General features: G+C 36.8%; 1 pseudogene; it reads left to right on the plus strand.

Moving 5' to 3' along the window:
- Nucleotides 1-1,471: 1,471 nt before the first annotated feature.
- LOC147823422 (uncharacterized) lies at nucleotides 1,472-5,132 on the plus strand (annotated as a pseudogene).
- The last annotated feature ends 20,027 nt before the right edge of the window (nucleotides 5,133-25,159 follow it).

Below are 25,159 nucleotides of genomic sequence, written 5' to 3' on the forward strand. Positions count from 1 at the left end.
GATACTATAGTTAATTTATATTTAACTTATCTAATTTTACTGATGTCATTGAAATGCTTATAAGAAAAGAATAACAACTATGAAACTATAAGATTGAATGCTTACACAGAATACTTAAGAGAAAATCATTCATAGACAAGAACTGTGAATGAATTATCTATATATTTTATTATATAGCTATGTCTTTAGAAATTTAAATATTTGTTATTTAATAAGCCAAAATTTAGTAGTTTGATACCATGTGTTCAATGTTGCTGATAAAAAGACATGCTTTATGTGATTTGTTGATCACTAACAGACAAGTAACTTTCGATTTTGTAACAAATGCTGAATTTTATTTTTACAAATTTCACAAAAATTTCATATATTGTGAACCTTTCATATTTTTTCTTTGAAATTTTGTCTAATTATGAATCTTCTATTTATTCAAAAAGAAAAATCTAGGAGAAATCCCTTTTTAAGTTGGAATTTTAAACTAAGTAAGGAAAATGGCAATAATTTTCATTAAAAAATCACTTATTATCATACATATAATCCAAGTAAGTTAAAAAACAACAAATGAATAGTGAAACTTTGACTTCTTTCTTAAGCATTAGAAACTCATTTGCCTATATGAACTACTGTAGAAGAATATAAAGGTAATTAAAATTTAAAATATATATTATTGGAACATTCTCTTTCCTGGGGAGTTTAGTCAAGAGAGTTCTTTTTTTTCTTTGAATCAAGAATATAGCCTTTATTTTCATGGCATTGATATATTGGGTGAATGTGGCCTATATAATAATCAGTCACTGTCACGTAAGCCACAGAAGGGGCAGCTATCAAATGGCCAACGTTACCAGCCCTGCTCAAAAGAAGCCTGAGAAGGGACAGAGAGACCCTGACCAAAAATACTCTCCTGCTTCAAAGCCCTGAAGACTGAGGCCCTGAGAAATCCCAACTGAGTTGTTTGCAGCCCAGACATGCTCATAAGAAGTGGATCTGATTGGCCTCAGCCTTCCCACCTGGGCAGTCCTGCCTGTGGAAGTCTCACTTCTGGGCTCATCTGCTGGGATTTCCATTGGTGTCAGCACTCAGTAACAACCTTTAAGAACCAAACTAAATATCAGCAATTCTGAGCAGCCAGAGGCCCAGTCCTGTCCACCCCACCCTACCCCTTAGTCAAGACCCACCCAGTCTGAGCCCCACATCCTGTCTCCTGATGGGGGAGGCTGCCCTGTAAGAGGCCACTGTCAGCTTTCCTGGGGAAGGGGAGGTGGACCTGGTCACTGGGGAGAAAAGTTCCCCCATGTGGGCAAAGCCATCTGGGTCTGATGTAATACAGGTTTCCTTAGCAAAGATGTCATAAATAAAGGGCAGGGCAGCATATTCCTGGTTGCCAAGGCTCAAAGGCAAGTGGCTGCCAGAAAGGTTCTACTCTACAGAGCAGAGAACTCGCACTCCACTAGTTTGGATGGCTATGTCCCACTCATTCTGGTCCCTCCCACCCATCATGTTCCTGTGGTGCCCCTGGGTTCCTCCTCTCCTCACCTGGCAGCAGTTGTGGTTCCTGGTCCTGGTGGCCCTGCTTCCAGAAAGGCACTAGGTCCTGCCAACCACCAAGCCACAGGTGCCCACTGAGCCCTGGTCTTTGCCTAATCTCTTGCCAGAATTGACCGATGCCCTTACTCCACAGCTACACCCAGAGTGCTTTGATGACCTAGCATCTTCTATTCCCTCCCAGGAGTTGGCCCCACTTCTAGAATCATCTGAACAAATTGGACTTTCTCAGGTCCAGCCAGAGGCCCAAACTTGAAATCCAAAACCTGCAAAGGTCCAGTCCTCTTTACCTCAGTAAGAAGTCAAAGATCAACTCTCACAGCCCCTCAAGGAAGGTGAACCTTCTATAACCCAGCAGGATCCCCATGCTCAGTATGAGCTTGGTACTGAGAAGAATATAGGTCAGCTGTTAATGCACCAGGAGGCAAATGTGCCATCTGGAAGTAGGAGTGAAGCTCATCATTCAAACATGGCATTTGTCACAGTGAGACCTGTGGACATGAAGGTGCCCAAATCTACAGAGGCAGGGAAAAAGCCACAACTTACTTCAAGCCAACTGGAGACCCTGATCCAACCCCCAGAGAGTCCTGAGGAGGAGGAACCTTCCTCAACCCAACAAGAAGTCCTGGCTCAGACTCCAGAGCTCTCTAAAGAAATGGAAATTTTCTCAACTCACCAAGAGGCCCCAGTTCAGCCTCTAGGCCCTCTTGTGGAGGCTGAACTTTCTGCCACTAAGACAAAGCCAGCTCAACCTTCCGAGTCTTCTAGGACAGAAGAACCTTCTGAAATCCAGTTGAAAGCCCCAGATTAGTCCTCAGATTTGGAAACTGAAGAGCTAGAAATTTCTCCAACCCAGCTGAAGCAACCAGCTCAGTTTTCAGAGCATGATAAAGAAAGCGTGTCAACTCCACATCACCACAAAGCTAAGTATCCACACTTGCCCCATGTGAGTGGTAAACCTCTGAATCTGTAGCTTGTGATAACCCCAGAACCCACCACAGAGGAGGGAATCTTCCCAGTGCTCCCCAAGGCTGCAGCTCAACCCTCAACTCCATTGAATGATGTGGAACCTTCTATAAGTCAGCAAGAGGCCCCAAGTCTATTTTCTGAGCCTTCTGAAGGAGCTGAGCTCTCACAATTTCATCAGGAGGCTCTAGCTACTTCTTCAGAACTTGCTCAGCAGGAGACCCAAGTTGGAAATCTACACACTTTTGATGAGGGTGAACCATCTTGGACCACTCAAGAGGCTGCAGCTCAGCCTCCAGAGCTCCCTAATGTACTTATACCTCAGCCTCCAGAACTGCAGGAGAAAATAGTCTCTCCTCTAGGTGATGAGTAAGTTCAGCCTCCAACACTGACCCATGGCGCTGTTACTCCTGTAGACTTTTTGTCTAGTGAGGTTGAAATTGAAAGTTCAACTGTACAGGAGGCCCCAGCTCAGTCCTTAGTGTCCCTTGAGAAGTTTGAACCTCTCAGCGACAATCAAGAGCTTGCAACTCCACAGCCAAACCCTGCCATAAAGGATGAACTCTCTTCATTTGATAGAGAGGTTCCAACTCCACCTGCAGAGCTTGCTGGGGAACACTCCCCAGACCAGCCCCAGAGCTTACCTATGTCCCCAGGCTCCTGTGGTATAGCAGTTTCACAAGTGCAACAAGAGCTTGCAGCTCAGTCTTCAGAAATCCCAGGGAAGGTTACTCTTTCTCTTTTGTTGGCAGAAAGAGTAACATTTTTAGCCCAGTCTTCAGAACCACCTGAGGACACAGAATCATTTTCAGTCCCCCAGGAGGAGGATGCAGCTCCACTTTCAGAGCCACACAATGAGATGGAACCTTCTCAAGCTCAGCAGTTGACCCCACCTGAGCCTGCAGAGGAGGAAGAACCATTTCCCTCACTGGTACCAGCTTCATCTCCTCCTCCAGATCCTCCTGAGGAGGTAGAACTTTCTCCAACCCAGCCCATGATGCTCCCTCAGCTTCCTAGTGAGCCACCCAATGAGAGTACAGCTCACCCTCCACCCCATTCTGAGATGACAGTTCCAACTCCAACTCAGGGTCAAGCTTAGCAGCCAACTGTCACATATCATCCTTCGGACCTGGAAACCACCATCATTCCAGAACGTACTACAGATGGTGAATTTTCTACAGCCCTGAAGAAGGCTACAGCTTTTCCCCTGAAACACCAGGAAGTGACACTTCCACCTACAGACTGGGCTCAGACTCAGCATTCAAAACAGTCTGCTCACAGTTTGACCTTTGCACTGGAAGCTTATCAGCACTCCAGGAATTAGTGCAAAAGTTAGATCTTTTCCAACTATGCCTGAGACCCCATCTCAGCCTCCAGAACCACCCAAGGTGGTTCCAACTCTAGTGGCTCATGAGGCAAAAGTTGTAACTCTGGATCTGGAGCCAGCTCAGCATCCAACATCACCCACAGTCACAGACCAACTTTTGAACCTGGAGCTCACAACTGCAGTACTCACCATAGAGACTCAGGTTTCTGTTCCTCTTCAGGAAGCTGCATCTCCTTCTCCAGAGCAGCCTGAGGTGATGATTACACACCCAGAACAGGTGCAGGCTCAGCATCCAAACCTGGCTGAAGTCACCCTTCAGCCTTTGGATGTGGAATTTGTGGTCATTGAGTATTCTGTGAGTCACTCTCCAGGAAAGGCTTCCATTGTGCAAGAGAAGCAGAATGCCAGGACAAACATGGACATATGTGAGCTCTCTGTACCTGCCAGGATGAGACCTTGTCATGTACTGGTCTCATCCCAAAGCACAAGCTCCACAAAGTGCCTGTATTAGAGCCCAATAACACCTTTACCACCTTCAATTTCCAAGAAAATGCTATTTTTCACCTTAGTGAGAATATCTGGACAACATACAGGTGGGCTCAGAAACTAAATCTCAGTGAAAATGATCTGACTGGATTACGTAAAAATTCCTTTAAAGGCCTGCTATCCCTCTGGTATTTAGATTTGTCCTGCAATAAAGTACAGTTTATTGAAGCACAAACATTTGAACCACTACCCTTTTTTCAGGTTATAAATTTTCACTGAAACTTAGTTAAACAGATTAGCTTTGGGACATTTAGGCATGGCATGGAATGCAGTTTTTGCACAAAGTCATCCTCAATCACAATCCTCTGTCAAGTATTGAACATTCCTACTTTTTAAATTGCCAGCATTAAGATATCTAGAGTTGGGGACAACACACATGCCACTTTCTGCGGTCGAGAACATCCTCTTGATGACACCTGAATTGAAAACACTGATGATACTGAGGCACATTACTTGCTGCCTCTGCCAGTTTAAAAGTGATATCGAGGTTGTTTGCAAGACAACAGCTGCACTGTGACAGTGAGTGTGTGACCATTCCCATGCAGTGTCTTGAGGAAGCCCCTGTAGGGAAAGCAGAAGAATCCTTAATGAAGGTGTTACAGGCCTGGAAAAAGAACACCAAGACCAAGCTGGTGATCCAGTCTGGAAAGTCACCTTCTAAATAGAGTGATGTCAGCTGGTCAGACTTCATGGACTGGACGAGGACCTTGACTCAATGAAGAAAAGTCCAAGATGCCCGCTAGGGGAGGCACGGGCGGCCACGGCCTGGAGCGGGGCTGCTGCGAGGGAGCCAGCTCCCTGCTGAGAGGAGTGGGAGGGAGAGGGTGAGTGAGGCAGCAGGTGGCCAGTGAGGGTGGCTCCACATGGGACGCGGCCCGTCCATGGTGACTCATCCCTTGGTGGAGCAGAGTGAGGGACTCAGACTCTCTTGCTGAGCCCGCCAGGGCCGCTGCTCTTTGCGGAGCTGCCCACCACTGCTGCCCCTGTGAGCTTGGGGCCCGGCCTCCCCGGGAAAGTTTGTCCGGCTGCAGCAGGAGCCTCAGCCCTACACACAGAGTGGCCACCGCGGTGTGCATGGTCAAGAGAGATCTTAAAAGCCAAAGTCAAATGGAATTTAAATGAGGAAAAGTTACACCCTAAATAGTTGAAATCAGTGTTTTAAAGATTTGTTTTATAATATTTTATCTTTGATTTTATTGTATTCAGAAGTTCAATCATGGAGTTGGCATTTATCTAAAGGAAAGACCTGATAGAAATACTTGCTAACACTTCAACAATTAAAACCTATGAATAGGTAAAATTTGATGGAATTTTAAATATCAGTAGCACTGTCATTTTTTTTTTCTTAGTTCTTCTTGACCTACATTCTGATGGAATTTCTATCTAATGTTCAACCTAAATCTTTATGTCACATACTCTATGATTATTGAAATACTTAAAATATGTAATTATGAATTTTAAATACTTGCTTACTTTTGTGATTTCTATTGCACAATAAACTTAAGTTCCACTTATATGTCATAGAAGAATATCCTCTCTCTCTCTCTCTCTCTCTGTCAGTGGAATCTGATAAAAAAAAAGTGTAAGCAATAGGAGAAAATTTTGGTTGCCCAATAATAAAATAAATGCTGTATTTACCTGTGACTCAACAGGAAAAGCAATCATCAGAAAAAACAGAACTCTGAATATCTCTTGGTAACCTTAAATAGAAGAAAATCTCCATTTCATTGCTAAGTCTAATGTCTTTGGGTCCCTTTGATTCTCTAGAGAAAATTGAATTTCTAAAAACAAATGAAACTCAAAATATAAATAAAGCCCAAAATATAAAGTGACAGGAAATAGAGAGATAGAACTTTTGGAAATGAGAAAGTGATCAAGAGTTGGAAGAGAACTAAGGGAGGAGAAAGAAAGTGGATGAAAATAAAATTGAGATGTGTTATTTCCATTACCAAATCCTTATGAGAAATATAATCATTATGTACTGAAAACATGTCTCGATAAAAAACAAAAATTAAAAAAGAAAATAAGTGGATTAACTTCCACTTTCATCAAGTTCTACTACATTTAGGCTTGGAAATAAGGCCAAAGTAGATATCGAAGGAAAGAGAATGAGGGACAATACACTAATGTCTACCCAAAAATAAAGAAAAATTCATAATTACCAACAATAGTTTTTTATGTGCCTATATTTGACTTTGAATATATTGCAAGCTAAAGCTGAAATGATGCAATATATTGAAAATGGGGTATATTCCTTCCTGCCCATTGAGTGACTCAGAACTTGGGGACTTTCTCTTTTATACTTCATTGCCCTGTGTGTAAAATTTATTTAGGGGAAATAATAAAAATAAAAAATAATTAGGAAAGTTGTGGCTTCTTTTAAAAATCTTAAATTTTCTTTAGGAAAGTAATAAGCTATGAAAATATATCCACAAACAAGTTTAATTTAATTAAAACATCTTCCTATTTTTCATATATTAGTATGACATTAAGAAACTTATAGATAAGGCTAGAGCTGCCAGTTAATTTTTAGTAGTGTATTTTGGTGGGCTTCAGGAAGGGAAGTGTTTTCTTCTAGGCCATTTTCAATCAAATTCCATGGCATAATTAGTCAATGTGATACAATATGTGAAATCTGAAGTTAATAAAAATAATACACAAATATTCAGTAACTTTGTCACATATATCTTATTTCTTTTCTAACTAGCATGCAATCAAAGGCATACCAGGGCTACACATAATTTATTTTTTTCAATCCACAAGTTAAATAAATGATTATAAAATTAATAATTATCCAATTCTAAGAATTATTATAAATTATAGTGACAACTGATTTACTCTGCATAGGTTCCCATTTTGAGCATGCTTATTTTAATGATTACATAAAGTAATACATGCAGAGTTTTTAAACAATACTCTAAGGGCATACAAAATAATAAGGAAAATCATCCATAAACCCATCACATTAAGATAAAATTAGCACAGAATTAAATAGCTATCAGAGAAAAGATGTTTTTGAAATGCAACATAAGCTGCTAATCTCTTAACTGTGTATATAAATAGTGCTACTCTCTTAACTACATATATATGTATGTATGTAATGTTCCACTTAAATGTAATGATTCATATCTTATTAAAATAACTTTCATATTTCTACTTATTTTTAAAACTATGTGCAGTTTTAAGGATTTGAGGTGATATATGTAATTTTCCACTACCCTATTGACTTGGAAAAGTTTTCAGGATTTACTGAGTCTGAATTTTCTTCATCTACAAAGTAAGCATGATAAATACCCATCTTTTCGGGTTCCAGTGAGATTTCCAATCAAAATTTCTGAATATTATTAACTGCACAGAGCATAGTACCAAGTATGTAATAAAAATTAGAAATACTATTTTAATTACATATATAATTCTTGAAACTATGTATCTAAATTTGAATTTACGTAGTCAAACCTTTAGTTTTTACAATTTTAACACAATACTGCATATTTTTTATATAAATAGGGTTTTAACAATATTTGATGCCTTTAGCGAAATTTATATATTTGTGTATTATTCACTTTTAGAAGTTTATAGACTGATGTTCCATTACATTAGGAAAGATAATGGAAAAGTAAAATTTTAAAAATTGGGAAATGCTTAAATGCTGCATATAACTCTGAAATTTGAGCTAAATCTATCAATGATTTTGTTGCTTTTAAAGATACTTTTCTTCTTTTTGAAATACAATATTCATTCCTTATCACTTTCATTTTCTGTGGTTTCAACCAGTTGTGATCAATTGTAGTCTAAACTACTAAATGAAAAAATCCTAGGCATAAAAAATGTATAAGGTTTTTTTCTGGGGGGGTACTGGGGATCGAACTCAGGACCTTGAGCTTGGAAGGCAGGTGTGACACCACTGGGCTGCATCCCTGGCCCAAAATATGTTGATAGCATATAGTCATTATTTTTTCATTTTATTAGCTATGTTTTTAACCTCAATATGCCTAATATATACATAACCTTTATCACATAGTCATATACATGTAGGAATTAGAAAAAGTATCTAGCATGTAGTACTTGTGGTTTTAGGCTTTCACTATGGGTATTTGAATACATTAACTATGGATAAAGTGTGAGACTACCATCCATCTTTCCTTCAAGTTATAATAAAATCATGGCTTATATTGAGATGATAATGAAGTAATCATAGTTAAAAGTATAAACTCCTTTTACTTGTGTAATTAAAAGGACCTTTAATGGATAATTTTAATGTAAAATTAATTGTGTTATATTAGAAATGATATCCAGACTCTTTTAAAATTGTTTTCTGGCGTGCTAATTCTCAGATAGCCATGTGGACTCAGTGGACTCTATGTAAAATACCGAATTTTGATTATTTAAACCAAGGATGAAGATGGCACAGAAGTCAAGGTAGAACATCTTCAAAGACCCTATGGTACTAAGAAATGACCTTCTTGTGGCCTAGAGCATGTTTTTCAGTTTACACACACAGACTGCATTGATCCTGGAAGGAACTAATGCCTCTTCCACACCACGTGAAGGCACTTTTATAAGCAGTATAAACTTCTGATGGCCTGCACTGGTGTAAATATTTGAATCTTGTATGTAGTTGCAAAGGGAACATATTTAGAAGAGAACTGGCAAGAGATAACATCCAAAATCCAAGTGCACTTACTTATGCATCTTCTCAAATGCATTTCCTCAAATGAACACATTCACATTAAAATTTTAAAGGAAGTATTTTTATTAGGTAATCAGAATGAGAAGAGAATGGTAACAGAACAGTTAAGTGAAAGGGAAATGAAAGAACAAAATACCTTCTCCACCATTACTTCTGTGTTTGATACTATGTTCACTACTGTATCTCTCTGAGGATTTGTGTTTGTAGAGTGGAAAACTTGTTCTTTTTTTCATTTGGTTGTATATGCATTTGTTTTTATTTTCCTCTTAATTCTGGGATGAGAGGTAGACATCACATGTACAGTATATGAGGCAGAGATAAACATGATTTACCTGAGAGTTGTTATAATCCTTCTTTGCCTAAGCGATTGTCATATGGGGCTAATCAATTTCGAGGAGCCCATTTGGATTTCTCTCTTACTGTGGACAATGCCATCTTCACTTTTCCTGATCAAAAGTCCTCTGCCTTTACTTTGTGCTCACAGTGAAGACTGGTTTGTCAATACCTTTTCCTCAATGTCTGGTGCTATGTCAATTGCACATCTTCCTTTACAGTTCTTCATTACCCTTTCTCCACTCTTGCTTTTACCCTGTGTTATTTTTCTGTTCACTGATGTTGGTGATGGGTGGCAGGAGAGACTGTTTCTTATTTTCCTGTATAGTTAGAGTCCTAAGCAACACCCAGGAATCTGGTATGGGGCTTTCTCAGTGATCCTAGTCCTTCTGCAGCAATGGAAGATCTCTTTTGATTTGGCCCCAGAAAGCACCTTGCTTCTCTTTGAATGTTAGAGGTTTGTTTTTTCTCTCTTGCTTAGTGGGTATCCCTGCTCAGTGTGTGGTAGATTTGCTTAAGTGTCTGGCTTGACCAAGGAAACACCCAGAAGTAGGGCTTTGGGCTTTTGCTAGAGGACTGTTTGGGTTGCTCTGTCTGGATTGCACACTTGCACATACTTATAATTAACAAAGGAAAGCTCTCTCTTATTTCTTCCCCTTATTACCTTTATCCCCTTACTCTTATTTCTCAGTCTTTCTGGTAAGTACATTATAAAGGTCTGTGGATCACAGCCTACCAATAAATGCAAAATTCTCTTATGTCTGTGGGTCTCAGAATTCTGTATTTTCAGGCTAGTGCAATTAGCCTTTAGAAATTAATTTTTTAAAAATTAATTGACTTTCATTGATCTTCTTATAAGAATATCTTTTCTTAGATTTCAACCTGACTGATTTCTTTGTAATCTCAGTACATTGATGGTTAAAACATGAAATTATGGTTTTTATATGATTTTTCTCTTCGGCCAAGGTAGAACTGATACTCATTCAAGGTTTTGCCTTCCTAATGGAAAGTCCCTTGTGTGTATATAACAACATTGGTAAGGACTATTGTTCATTACATGTATATGAAAGAGGCATAAATATTAAGTGGTAGATAGCTAATTTTAATGTATTCTTTTCTCATTTATTTAACATTGACAGTAAATTAGGTAGCCTTATTAATTAAAGGGTACAAAAATGAATTTTAAATAATCACAATCTTAATTGTAAAAGCAAGGTAGAATAAAATGTGTATAAAGGTGTTAATAAAGTCAAAGGTTGTTATTCTCCAATTCACTGTTACTCTACTTTATCACAGATAAGAAACCAATGCCTCTTATTTAATTTGTGGTTGTTAAATAGCATGTTTGTGCAAAATCTGGTAGTTCAACGGCATCAGCTACATAAAGAGATGTTATCCTTGTACTTGCAGCTATTATTCTACTGTGAAAATGATTAATATTTTGTAGTTTTGATAAGAAATGGTATTAATTTTCTATTTCTCTGTAACTACTGGTAGACAGTTATTATTTCACAACTCCTGTGGATCTTGGCTATGGGTATGAATGAGCTGGATGCTCTGCTCAGGAGCTCACAGAGTGCAGTCAAGATGTCATGCAGGTGTAGTTTAATCTCTTGGGATCCTCTTCTGATTTCACTGGGTCTTGACAGAATGTTGTTCCTTGTGCTTGTCAGACTGAGAGTCTGCCTTCTGGTTATCGAGTAATGGCTATTACTGGCTTCTGTACGCTGATCCCCATAATCTGCTATGTAGCATCTGCACAGCATAGCAGTTTGCTACTTCAAGATGAGCAGTAAAAGTTTCTTCCTTCAAATTTCTCCAAACTTTTATAAAGGTTTATCTGATTAGGTCAGACTCACCCAAGACAATCTCTGAATGAAATAACTTAAAATCAACAACTAGGGCCCTTAAATCCAACTGAAAAAATAATAAAGTCACTTTGTCCATATACAATAGTATAATAATATGAATAATATTTCATCATATTCACAAATCTCACATTCAAAGGACTGGGATCACACATGGCTCATAGAGCAGGAAGCAAAAAGTTCAGGAGCCATTTCCAAATACTGATTACCATAGTAATCATACTTTTCTGTGGGATAACAATCCTGACAAAATTGAAACATTCTTTACAATATATTATCTTTATAAGGATTGTTTTGTGTGATATTTGTAATTTTTCAAATGAAAGGAGATAATGATACATGAGCTAAAGTGATAAATGTTTCGGAATGGAATCTCTAGGAGCCTATGTGCACTTTTTCAAATTTCTCATCCTTCTTTCACCAGAATCAGAAAGATGTTACTGAGAGTCAGCTTTATTAGTCTCCCTGTCCAAGATGAATGTGACATAGAGCAGAATTACAGCCAGATCTCATTACAGCTGATAGCATGAACAGGGAATAATTTTTAAAGTAGTTTTGGAGCTACGGGATTTAGTTCAGTGGTTCTGCCACTTCCCTCGCAAGCGCAAGGACCTGAGTTCGATCTCCGCTACCAAAAAAAAAAAAAAGTAGTTTTGGAATGTTGTGATTGTAGATCACATGTTACTATAGCATGATCTACCCTGAAGTCAGGATATTTTTAATTTAAAATAGAAACAGCATTTCTCTAACCTTTAAAAGAATATATTAATCAAACTGTTTCCTTAAAGTCATAAACAGTACATATTCTGGAAAATAAAGGTCAAGGCAATCACATAAACAAAAATACAAGTTTTCATTTTCTTTTAATGACATTTCCCGCAACCACGTATGCACATATTCAAATAATATTGAGTATGTTACATGAAGAAGAAAATAGTATTGTCTTTTCCATTGTATATCTTGATTATAATTTTAGGTAATAAAATACCTTAAAAAACCACTTATATCTGGTTATTTAATGCATAGAAACACTATAATTGTCTTCTAAAATCTTCAGTGGTTGGCTACTTATGTTATCTTTAACATAATTTCATTTAACAAATATCATATTCTAAGACTTTTAGTCATATTGCTGGTGATTGTTTCAAGTATTTGTACATTAATTATCATCTTCCACAACTATGGGAATTGCTCTTTCAATTGACAATTGCCAGTCCCACAGCCCTATGAAATCTGAGGAAACTGGCTACCTTTTATTTATTCTTGTTTTAAATTAATTATCTTCCAATCTTATTTAGCAATGTATAGAGAAATAATACTGGATTTTTAATGTAGGTTATCATTATTAAATACTTCCATAAGTTAAATTGTAGTCTGCTTTACAGATATTTTTGAAACATAGTTCTTGTATTAATGTTTACAATATTTTGTATGCTTTCTTGATAATGATTTTTCTTCACCTTAGGATATCATTTTGATCATCACCCATTCGTCTGTAACCTGCATTTAAATATGTAAGAATGAACGCATAGATTACCTTCCATCTAAGTCATTGGTTATATGATAATAATATTTTGTATTTTCACTTATAAATCACAGTATGTCTAACTGTAATATTTGGCATATTTGCTTTGTATAATGGTTTGAGAAAAAAGTAAATGACACTTCATCTTCTTTTGATTTGGCTATGGTTTCTTTTTATTTTATTTTCTCCACCAGATAACAAATATATATTTGGTTGTTCTCTGGCTATGTACATGTGAGATTTTTCTCTTTTATTTCTATATTAGAAAATAAAACAATCAAAGGTAAATTTAAAAAATATTCAGATTAAATGTGATAGACATTATTTACACACTCTCATACCCATTGTACCAGTCTCCCATTATGTAATATCCATGCCATCTGTAAGATTATCCCAGCAATAAGAAAAGATCCAGATTAATCCAAGTTGACCAAAATGCCACTTAGGTATAATTGTTCATCATGTGACAATCACTTTGCAATATAAATTAGCTCCATAACAAATGAGATATTTTCATTTTTTTCTTCCATTCTATCAGTATGGAGCTTTAATAGCTAAATAGGTCATGAGGGCCCTGTCCTTTTTTTTTTTTTTGGTATGTGGTATCAAACTTGGGACCTTGCACTTGCAAAGCAGGAGGAGGAACCACTGAGCTAAATCCCTGGCCCCTGGCCCTGGCCTTTTATAAATGTGAAATAGTTGAGAAAGGCCTGATTCTCTCATTTTTTCATGCTGGCTAGAAGGGGAATGTGGCTTGGCTGGCCCCTCCCACTCCCACAATGCACTAGAACAACTTGTTTCCATGTCCTCCCTGGCTATCTAGTTGCCACTCTCAAGCCAACAAGAGTGCAGCCATGCTGTCATGTCTCCCCCGACCCCACAGCTCCTGCCATTCTTCATGTTACTGTTGGTTTTTAGAAGTGAGAGGGCACCCTGGCTTGGCTATAGTCAGGGAGAAAGGGATCTGAGCCCCTTATTAGCACATCAGGGCCTCACCCCTCACAGCTAGCCTTCCAGAATATTCCCTGATTTTAACCCTGCTCCTCCCCACACTCCCTGAAGCTGCTATATAAGCAGCACTTCCCAGCCAATCCTCTATACAGAGTAGGAGGGCATCCTCAGATGTATGGATTCCTCTGTGGTTCAGCACAAGCCCTGTTAAAGACTCATTTTGATGACCCTCTAAACTTGTTTCTGAATTATTTCTCCACTAGTATGTGCTCCACAAGTCTTGTAAATATTCTTGAGGGTTTTTTTGGTTTTTTGTTTTTTTTTAATCCTGAGTAGTGTGGACAGAGCAATTGTTTAAAACAAAGAGTTATAAAAACTAAGAGCTGTTAGCACCTGAGAGCTCTGGGGTCCAGTAGCCAGCGTTGACCTATGGTGTCTGGCCCAAGCCAGCACCAGAAGGTTTTGAGTGTCAGCAACAGATACCAGCAGCTGGCTGTGTCACCTGTTGGCAGCCAGGCATCATATGGTGTCATCTAGTGACATCAGAACTACTAGAAGACCTGCACTTTGCCAATACAAATTTCTATCTCAATTTAGGAAAACAACTGTAGATTGACTGGCAACAATAGAACTTTTGGGAATGGTTTCCCATACACAAATACTCTTTTATCATGTTCCACAATGTTATGATGCAGTCAGAAAGTCCTCACCAGTGGAGATCCTTGGAGTTTGGACTTCCCAAAACTCAGAAACATAAGCCAAATAAACTTCTATGGCTTAAGATTTACCCAGTCTGTGGCATTCTGAAACAGAAAATGGACTAAAACACAAATTTTACTTAAAATTAAACTTAAAATCTCAAGTATTAGTTTCTTTGTCTAGTTTGGGTAATGTGAAAACCAAATATCCTGAATGTCTCAAATTAACTCTACAGACAAAAGTCCAGTAGTGATGTATATAAATTTATGCTGCTTTTATTAGAGTGGTATTCAAGTTCCGAACTTAGAATATTCCTTGAGAATCCATAACTATAAGCAGAGATTTGGGGTTTCACATTTATATGACTCACATGGATTAGCAGATTTCCAGCAAAAAGTAACATAAAATGTAGGCCCCAGTCAATTATATTCCTGCAATACAGGTAATAGAAAAATCAAGTGCTGCTGGAGATATGGTGTTTACAAAGGTAAGATTAGTTCATAATCCAAAATTCTAAAACATTTAAGAAAACAAATATGCATTGAAAATAAATCACAAAACATAACCAACAGTAGTAATAGTAAATCTTCTGATGCTTACATAATAGTAATATAAGAAATATGATTAACTCGGTAACACATTATCATTTATATTTAACACATCTGCATCTGACAAGTATCTTGTCAGGATCTTAGTTTATGATCTTTCCTCCTGCCAATGTTGCACTGTGTAAAAATAGTGCTTTATGAAACCTCCTTATTCAGGTGCGAAGTAAAAATTTCAAGTCTAATTCCTTGGCTATCAATCTTTCCTGCTTTGGAGTTACACATCTATCATGTATAATATAATTAATTAATCTAAATATCAATGAAATACTGTACTGTATCAATGAAGAGACTGTAGTTATTATCAGAACACAGAACTCAAATTGATTAATTTTAGGATGATTATATATCTCGTTGTGCCTGGCAAAATCCAGATTAGGCCTTATCCTTCAACAAAATGAAGAATGGAATCCTTTTAGTTCCCAAACTTTCAAAATCTGAACAGTAAGTTACGTGGCCACTGCTCATAAATTATAATGAGATTCTGTTCTCCTATGTAATTGAAAAAGAATAGGAGCAAAGTGAGCTTCAGGCAGTCACGTGCTCACTCTCAGATGATTTTCCACATAGTAAAAATAGTTGCTGCTCTTCTAGATGTGGGTTCTTCTCAATAAACCATTCTGAGATTCAGTGGGGACCCAATGTAAGAGTATTTTCTGATATGAGAGATGCTTTGCTACTCCAACCCCCCTCCCCTCATCCTCATTCACACTTTTGTCTCTGTGAACTTGCTCATCTGATATCTAGCCCAAGTTGCCTTCTTGCTGACGCCTTTCTCTGCCCCACTCTCTTTTTTTTCTCTTCAATGTGCCTTGTACTTTCTTGTGAGTCTCACAGAGCTCCAGACAGAAAATCTTCAAACAGATATTGCTCTCAGAAATCTACATGAGGGTTGACATAGCAGAAGTCTCTTATTCCTGATGAAAACTTCAGGTTCTACAATGGATTTCCTTAGAGCCATTCTCATTTTGTATCAGCAATAAGGCATAGATGAAGAAGAGTGTCAAGAATCACATTCCATTCCTGTCTATTGTGAGCCAATGACTCACAATTTTAATAGCACAAGAGGACGGGCATGAGGGAGGAAGAAAAGATATATGTACATGTTCTTTGCCAGGGACCCTGTGATGACACAGGAAAGACATAGAATTTAGATACCTCAAGGCAATGACTCACATTGGTATACTTATGATAATCTTTGGAGAGTCAGTCCCTGACTTTCAAAGGAGTTCTATTCAGGGGCAATCTTAAGTCAAACTCATTTGTAAATCCAACAAACTGAGTCTTATGCACAAATATTTAAAGTAAAACATTAGAAAAACCGCACATACAAAACTATTGTAAATAAATGATTTTTACTTTTACAGTTACCTGAAGTGGTGTTACAGTTACATTGAAAATAAAATATTTTTATTTTTACAGTTAGCGTAAAATGGTAAGGTACACATGTGAGCTACTTCTGCAATTTCTTTGGATCTGTGAATGTTCATACAAGAAGGTCTATTCATATCTGTGAAAGTTCACAACTCAAACATTCATAATTTGGAGACTTACTGTATTACTTTATGCAGATTGATTAGGCATCTTCATGTACCATCATAAGACAAATTCTGTCATTTTTTGATCAATTCTGAGAGGTTGTATCTTCTTGCTCCCTCTAGAATGTAAAGGCATTAACAGTACTGTCCATGATTTTCAGCTATAGGTTTTACATGAAAATTTTGGAATACCAAGATTACCTCTTTTAAATTGTGCTGCTATAAACCTGGATATGCACACATAACTGTTAAAACATTTGAGAAGATAATTAACCGAGAATACCTAGGTCAAGCAGCCTATATGTCCACCAACAAATGAATGGATAAAGAAAATGTGGTATTTATACACAACAGAGTGCTTGCTAGTCAGCCATAAAGAGGGATAAACTTGAGTCATTTGTAGGAAAACAGATTCACTTTGAGAACATAATGTTGGCTAAAATAAATCAGATGCACAAGCTTAAATATTACATGGCTCCTTTTATATGAAAACCTTAATATATTAATAAGATATGACATAAAAGACATATAATAGGGGGAAAAAAGAGAGAAATAAAAGTTATTGTAATCCAGTATGGACAATGTATCTAAAAGCATACCTTGACTTAATACAATTGTCTTGCATAGTCTAACCTGTTAGTTTTCAATCTGTATATATTATAATTAACTTTATAAGGTCTTATAAGATAAATAAATGAATCTGACACTGGGAAAAATAAAAGGTGATGGTCAGAAGGAAAAAAATAATTGAAATGTTTTTTATACACGTACCAATTCTCTACAATGAATGTAACCATTCATGTTCTGCAAAATTGTACTGATAAAAATCAAAAAAAGGTTAAAATTTAGGGAAAAATAGAATTTTAGGAAACCAAACATATCCTCTTTAACATTTAGATAGATGGATGGATAGATAGATAGATAGATAGATAGATAGATAGATAGATAGATAGATAGATAGAGTTAGGTGAAGTTTTGTCATTCACAGACTTAATTAATCATGGGTGATCTTTACCAAGTATTTTCTGTGTTTAATCCACATTCTCTGGCTGTTCTTGCTTCTCCCCTGAAGCATTCCCTATGGCTTCATGTTCACATCTGTAGACTTTGACAATATAAATGCACATCTCTGGTACTTTGCTCTGATTGTAAGAAGATCTCTGACCCTTTCAAGAATGTAGACATTTTTTTTCAGGTCTGAATTATTCTCTTCAGACATGATTGTATTACTATTTCTGCTCCAATTGTTTCTGTTGCTTCCTTGGGTAACTGATTTATTTAGCAGTCTGAATATGGAGGGAGATGAATGTGACACAGTTTTATATTTCTGCAATGACTTCTTTATAGTGTTATCTTCAGAATGTTAATTTCTAATCCCTAGAGATATTTTGGGCAGATTCCATACTGCTCTTATATTCATTGTTAAAATATTTAACCACTTTCTTATGCCTTTTTTTTTTTTTTTTACCAGGGATTGAACTCAGGTATTTGCACTTGTGAGGCAGGTGGTGGAACCACTGAGCTAAACCCCCAGCTCTTATGTCATATTTATATTCTACTTAAAAATAATCCTTTCCTTCTTCTCTTTCAAAACACAAACCATACTTTTAACTTAAAGGAATTGGCATAATACAGGGGCATTTTCTCTACCTTGTCAATTTTCATGCGAATCCAATCCCTTTAAATCTGGAATGGGCATTTGCATGGAAGAAGAGACCTCAGGAATACTATATGCCCGCCTTGCAGATTGCTTTGATTATTTCACCTCCATTTGTTTAAGTTAAATCCTTGCCAATTATTCTTATATCTTTATCTAACATTGATTATTAATCAATGTGTTACTGAGCTATGACAAAATTTCTGAATAACCAGCTTTATAAAGTAGAAAATTTTATTTTGGCTCACAGTTTGAGACATTTCAGTCCATGGAGGGTCTATTCTGCATTATCTCAATATCAGAGGAAAAATGTTACTTTTTTTTTTGGTACCAGGGATCAAACTCAGACCCTGTGCTCTCGAGGCCATAGCCAGAACCAATGAGCTAAATCCCTGGACAGAAGTGATACATTCTTAATGTGAGAAGTGAGGAGATGCAGGACAATCCAATGTCAATCATTGCTATCTATGCTTTGTTTTGCTATCTTCAAATACCCTTTTTATAATTAATGTTATTGGTATATTTTAATTATACAATATAATGACATTCATTGGAAATTTGCAAATTTACATAATCTCTCTTGGTTCTTATTTTTTCATTATTCTCTGACCTTCCCTTCAAACCCTCCATCCCTCCCTATTTACAAAGACTTTGTTTCCATTTTTTCATTTTCTCATATTAATTCCATTCCCTTCTTTCCTTTCCCCTACCCCTTCCCTTTGCACTTTTTCTTCCTATTTCATATCATCTATTATACCTTTTAGTCCTTATTTACACTTTCAGTTTCTCACACTAGAGAAACTATTTGGTGCTTCCACGTGTGTCCTATTTATTTCACTTAAGAGTATCACCTGAATGTGCATCCATTTATCTATAAACATATCTAGTTTCTTGTTCTTTATGGCTAATATTCCATTTTATAAAAATACACATTTGCTTTATCCAGTCTCCAGTTGATGGACTATTGGGCTATTTCCAAGTTTTAGCTATTACAAATTGTGCTGCTATAAACATGGGTGTACATATATCACTGTGGTATGATTCTTCTAATTCTTCAGGGAAGATACCCAGCAGGAGAATAGCTGGGTCAAATGTGACCTCTAATCCTAGTTCTTGGAGTTATTTCCATATTGATTTCCACAGTGGTTTCACCAGTCTACACTCACACCAACAGTGGAGAAGGGTTCCTTTTACCCCACAGCCCCACCAGCACTTGTTATTGGTTGATTTCATGATAGCAGCCATTCTTTCTGTGGTGGGGTAGAATCTCAGTGTTGTTTTCATCTGCATCTCTCAAATAACCAGTGATATTGAACATTTTTTCATAGGTTTATTTACTATTTCTACTTCTTTGTCTAAGAAATGTAGGTTCAGTTCAAATGCCCATTTTTGGTTTGGGTCTTTAAATTTGGGAGGTCTGATTTTTTTAAAGTTATTTATAGATTCTATATAGTAGACCTTTATGTGAAGAACAGCAGGTAAAAATAATTTCCCACATTGTGAGTTGTCTCTTCACACTATTGGTGGTTTCTCTTGCTGTGCAGAAGCTTTTTAATAAGAAGAGATCCCACTTGTTGATTGTGCTAGTTCATGGGCAATTGAACTTTTTTTCATAAAATCATTTTCTACACCAAAGTCTTCAGGAGTTCTCCCTAACTTGTGTTCCAGCCAGATCAGTGTTTCTGTTTTCATATTTAGATCTTTAATCCATTTTGATTTTACTTTAGTGCATAGTGAGAGATATAGGTCTAGTTTTAGTCTTTGACAGGTCAAACCCCAATTTTTCTAGCACAATGTATTAAAGAGGCTATATTTCCTCCAGTGAGGGTGTTTGGCTCCTTTGTCAAAGATGATGTGGCTGAGTATGCTTGGAGTCATTTCTGCATCTTCTAATCTTTTTGTCTGATCCTCTGGTCCATTTCTTTGTCAGTACCATGCTGTTTTTATCACAGTATCTTTGTAGTATAGTTTCAAGTTGGGGGTTGTGATATGCCCTTGCCATGTCTCTGGTGCCTAGAATCTCTTTTGCTATTCTAGTTCTCTGCTTGTTACAAGTGAATTTTTGGATTGTTTTCTCAAGGTCCATGAAGTGTGCTGCTGGATTTTAATTGTGATTGTACTGAATCTATATAGCAGTTTTGGAAGTATAGCCATTTTCACTATGCTGATTCTTCCTGCCCAGGAGCAAGAGATATCTTTCCATTTTCTGATATCCTCTTCAATCTCTCTTTTCAGATGCTATAGTCTTCAGAGAAGAGGTCTTTGATTTGTTTTCTTCAGTTGATTCCTAGGTATTTCAGTTTTTTGGATGCTATTGTGAAAGGAATTGTTTGCCCTATTTCTGTCTCAGTGAGTCTCTTGCTAGTGTAGAGGAAAGCTGTTGATTTTTGTGTGTTGATCTTGTATCCAGCTACTATACTGAATTTGGTTATTAAGTCTAGAAGACTTTTGGTGGAGTTCTTGGGGTCTTCTGTATAGGGTACCATGTCATCTGCAAATAATGACAATTTGACTTCTTCATTTCCTATCTTTATTCCTTTTATTTCTTTCTCTTGTCTAATTGCTGTGGCTAATGTTTCCAAGACTATATTGAACAAGAGTGGACATCCTTGTCTTGTTCCTGATTTTAGTGTGAAGGATTGCAGTTTTTAACCACTTAGTAAGATATTGGCTGTTGGTTTTTCATAGATGGCTTTTATCAGATTTAAGTAGAGATGGTCTATTCCAAGTTTTTATAGGTTTTTTATCGTAAATGTATGTGGGGTTTTGTCAAATGCTTTTTCTGCATCCATTGAGATGATCGTATGGTTTTAGTCCTTGGCTCTATTGATCTGGTCTATTACATTTATTGATTTGTGTATTTTGAACCATCCCTGAAGATGAATCCCACTTGGTCAGGGTGTATGATCTTCTTGATGATCTTCTCCATTCCATTTGCCAGTATCTTATTGAGTATTTTTGCATATATGTTCAATAGTTAGATTGATCTCCAGTTCTCTTTTTTAGTTGGGTCTTTCTCTGCTTTTGGGATCAATGTGATGCTTTCTTCCACAAATGAATTTGTGAGTATTGCTTTACTTTGCATTTCATTGAAAAGTTTAAACAGTTGCGGCAGTAGTTCCTCTCTAAATGTCTTGTAGAATTCAGCAGTGAAGCCATCAGGATCTGGGCTTTTCTTATTTGATAAGTTTTTAAATACATTTTAAATTTCATTGTTTGATATTGAGTTGTTTAGAAATTTTAGGTCTTCTTCATTCAGTCTTGTTAATTCATATGTATCTAGGAATCTGTTCATTTCTTCAGTGTTTTCCATCTTATTGGGGTATAGATTCTTGAAGTATGTATTGATGATCCTCTGGGTCCATTTTAATGTCATTCTTTTCATTCCTTATTGCATGGATTTGGGCCTTTTCTTTCCTTTTTTCTGATAAGGTTAGCTAAAGCTTTTTAAATTTTGTTTATTCTTTTGAAAAACCAACTCTTAGCTTCATAGATTTTTTTGTATCATTCACTTAGTCTCCATTGCATTGATTTCTGCTCTAATCTTTATAATTTCCTCCCTTGTATGAGTTTTGGGTTTGTCCTGCTCTTCTTTTCCTAGAAGCTTGGGGTTCAGCTTCAAGTTATTTAATTAGGCTTGCTCCATTTTCCTAATATGCATACTCACTGCTATGAATTTTCCTCTTAAGACTGCTTTCATTGTGTCCCATAGATTCCAATATGACAATGACAATACAACATATACTTCACAGAGGTAGAGAAAACAATTCAAAAATTAGTTTGGAACCAGAAGAGATCTGTAATAGCAAAAGCAATTCTGGACAACAGAGACATGGCTGGGTGTATCACAATACCCAACTTAAAGCTATACTACAAAGCTACTGTGATAAAAACAGAATGGTATTTGCTAAGAAACAGACCCGAGGATCAGTGGAATAGATTAGAAGATGCAGAAACAACTTCAGATATACTCACCCACCTCATCTTTGACAAAGGAGCCATCCACCCTCATTAGAGGAAAGATAGCCTATTTAATAAATGGTGTTAGAAAAACTGGATTTCAGCCTGTCAGAGATCAATACTAGATCCATATCTATCACCGTGCACTAAACTAAGTTCGAAGTGGATTAAAGATCTAAATATTAAGACAGAAACACTAAACTTGCCGGAAGATAAGTTAGATAGAACTCTTGAAGATACTGACATAGGAAAAGACTTTATGAACAGAACCTCAGTAGCACAGGAACTAGCAGAAAGAATCAACAACTGGGATTACATCTTATTAAAAACTTCTGCACCACAAGAGAAACCACCAACAGAGCTAACAGACAACCTACAATGTGGGAAGAAATTTTTAGCAGCTGTAACTCAGACAAAGGGCTACTATCTAGAATGTATAAAGAACTGAAAAAAATCAGACCTCCCAAATTCAAAGACCCAATTCAAAAATGGGCATCTGAAATGAACAGGCATTTCTCAGACAAAGAAGTAAAAGTAGCAAATAAATATACGAAAAAATGTTCAGCATCCCTGGTCATTCGAGAGATGCAGATGAAAACAACACTGAGATTCTCCCTCACCCCAGAAAGAGTGGCTACTGTCAAGAAATCAACCAGTAACAAATGCTGGTGGGGATGTGGAGAGAAAGGAAACCTCCATTGTTGGTAGGAGTGCAGACTCTTGTAATAACTATGGAAATCACTGTGCAGATACCTCAAAGAACTAGGGCTGCAGGTCCCATTTGACCCAGCTATTCCCCTGCTGGGTATTTTCCCAAAAGAATTAAAAGAATCTTACCACAGAGATACATGTGTACCTATGTTTGTTGCAGCGTAGTTTGTAATAGCTAAAGCTTGGATACAGCCCAAGTGCTCATCAACTGGAAAATGGATAAAGAAGATGTGGGGTTTTTTTTTATAAAATGGAGTACTACTCAGCCATATGGAACAAGAAACTAGAGTTATTTATAGCTAAATGGATGCATATTGAAACCATACTCTTAAGTGAAATAAATAAGATACACATGTGTAAATACCAAATAGTTTCTCTAGTGTGAGAAACTGAGAGTGTAAATAAGGACTAAAGGATTAATAACTAACAATTGATACTTTGTAATATGAAAAGATTCAAAGGGGTAGGGGTGGTGGGAGGAGATGGGGAAAGAATGGAAAGGAAAAATTATGAGAAAAGAAAAAAATGGAAATAAAATATGTAAATAGGGAAGGATAGAGGGGTGAAGGTTGCACAGGTAATGGGGAAAAAATAAGAACCAAGATACATCATGTACAGGTACAAGCACCCAAAGATAAATGCAAATATATTGTATACCTAAAATGTACCAATAAAAGAATTTAAGCAAAAAAATAAATAAATAAAATTAAAAACATTAAAGAAATTTTTCTTTTCTGGATCTAATTGCAATCTTATCTTCTTGAAATTCTGTCCTCATATTGGCTCATTCTGCTGTGTAGACTTTCAGTGAAGCTTTTAATCTCCTGGAAATCTGTTTACATTTGTTTTATGGACTCCATTTATTTCCTATTTTGGGATTCCCATATGTTCTTCAGCTCCTCTATTTTTTTTATCTGTGTCTGCTCTATATTTATTAATCATTTCTTGCACTATGGGCACAATCTCTTCTGATATCTGCAAAATTATTTCTGATTTCATTTTTCCAGATCCTCTTTTTTTGCCAGTTCAGGGAGTCCAGGTGGTTGAGTATCAGATTGTTCCATCTCATTTCCATTTGGGGTTGCTTTAGGCGATCTGGAAGTCTGGTTTTGAGACTTGTTTATATGTCTTCTCATTCCAAAGGGGAGAGTGGATGTGTGCTGCTGCACCCCATGTAACTCACCTCCTCAGTGCTGTGGTTGCTGGTGTGGCAGCCCACAAGGCTCACCTCCTGTGGGCTAGGGGCAGCTCTGTTCCTCTGTGCTAGGGAGCATGGTATGGCCTATCTTCAAATATCTTTCCAATAGTTACAGAACCACTAACCATGCTGGTGGGCCACAAAATTTAAGCTGGGAAATTAAATACCATTCTTTCCTTCTTCAAGTCCTTTCAATCTCTTCAAATGATCCTTTTGGGAAAGTATCTAACCTCATGTGACCTGAAAGTATGTCTGAAAGCTCCCTTTCTAGAAACCTCAATTTTCCCTTCTGTGCTAATGACAAAATTCCAAATATCCTTTGCTTCCACTTTCTCTTCATCTTCACAGTGCTTATGTGGTTGCAGGTTATGGTAGATTTACAAGGCTGGTTGTGAGAGTGCCCTGGCAAATTCCTCTCTATATGCCTCTCAGTGGCCCTAAGTAGATGAGCCAGAGACATGGGGTATGTAATGTGTTTCAATCCTTAGTTTGGATTGGAATCCTCATTGCCAATCTTAGGAAGATAAAACCCATTTCATTTAATAATAGTTTGCTCTCACTGGTTTTAGTTTATGTTGCTATTTTCTACACTCAAAAGTTGATACTATTTCTCACCCTTTCCATATCTTATCCACTTTTTTCCAGATTTTTTACGGTGTAAATATTTTTCTAAATATTTGACAAATATCTCACAGTATTAATTCTGATTTGTATTTAGCAATTCTCTTTTCTAGAAACAAAGATGTTCTTTGTCTCTCTCTGTCTCTGTCTCTCTCTTTCTAGATAGATAGATCTTCATTATAGAAATTCATCTACATTACAGGATAAAGATTTATTTTTTAAAAGAAGATTAACATGTTTATTATAATAATATTAATAATATAGAGACAGAAACAGAGAACTAGAGAGAGACAGACACTGAGAGACAGAGAATATCCAGGAAAATTAAGAGACTTTACTATTTTACATTCATATTAGCCTAATAGGAGAAAATCCATCAAAATAACTTTTTGTACTATTTAGGTTTTGCTGTCTTCCCTGTCTTT

The sequence above is a fragment of the Heterocephalus glaber genome, unplaced genomic scaffold, assembly GCF_053883595.1.
Source record: "Heterocephalus glaber isolate CG9 unplaced genomic scaffold, H.glaber_assembly_v1.0 deba00001586, whole genome shotgun sequence".
Lineage (NCBI taxonomy): Eukaryota > Metazoa > Chordata > Mammalia > Rodentia > Bathyergidae > Heterocephalus > Heterocephalus glaber.